Raw genomic sequence first — 1,055 nt, forward strand, 5'->3', positions numbered from 1 at the left:
CAAACAGGATCAGGTAAATTCCCTAAATTAGGTCTACAAACAGGATCAGGTAGGAAAATATGCCCAGAAAGCAGTACAATGACCTCAGGGTCACATTTCTGAGTTACATAAGCTGGGAAACGTTGTTTTACATAGATGTATATAGCCCAAAACATGCCCAGAGATACACAGGTTAACAAATTATTAACCCAGTAGGATTTTGCTGAATGACTTCACCAGCCTATAAATAGTTAAAAGGATGTGAGAACAAATGAAGTGATATGGACTAGTTTGTTATTGGCTTGTGTCTTCAATAAAATGTTCATGTAACAGCACGTTTTACCCAGTGTTTTAATGATCACAAGCTCTTTTCTTGATTCAAAGTTACAAATGTAGGAAGCAGCTTTTGGATATGAAAGTTATTTGTTTCACAGTAGGCTATCTGGAAAGCCTACATATATACACTGGCAGGGAATTCATTTAAAAATGGAAGAGCACTGAACCAAATAACATGGATAAATGATTAATGTCAGCTAACTGTACTTTATATAGGTGCCTCAACTAAGAAAGGGTTTTTGGTGAGCCATGATATCATTGCAGTGATAGTTTTCAACTGGCAAAGTTCCATTTTAATACACTGTAACAAATGTTTTTACAGTCACTTGAATAATTGTATATTATATACATAAAACAAATGTTGCTACTTTCACCTCTATGAAATTCAAAACAGATTACACACCAAATGTTAGAAAATAGCACAGATTTTAAAGTAAGGTTCTCTTCTGGAATAACAAGAATTAGATAATACTATCGGAATCCATGTCAAGATCTGTTGGTATTTAGAATCAGCGACCAAAATATTTCATATCTGCACATGAGAGAGTATGGACACCATGTTACTACCAACTTCACTACCAAGATAGTGTTTTGAACCAAAACACATGCGCTTATCATTGTCTTGTCCTAGAGAAATGGGGAGGATGATTCTTCACTCTGTTTTCTAGTTCAATAAAATACAGAATGTGTAAAGGAAAATAACTCAACAAAAATGTAAGCAAGCAAAAACAAATCCACAC

Source organism: Pelodiscus sinensis, chromosome 9, assembly GCF_049634645.1.
Source record: "Pelodiscus sinensis isolate JC-2024 chromosome 9, ASM4963464v1, whole genome shotgun sequence".
Classification (NCBI taxonomy): domain Eukaryota; kingdom Metazoa; phylum Chordata; order Testudines; family Trionychidae; genus Pelodiscus; species Pelodiscus sinensis.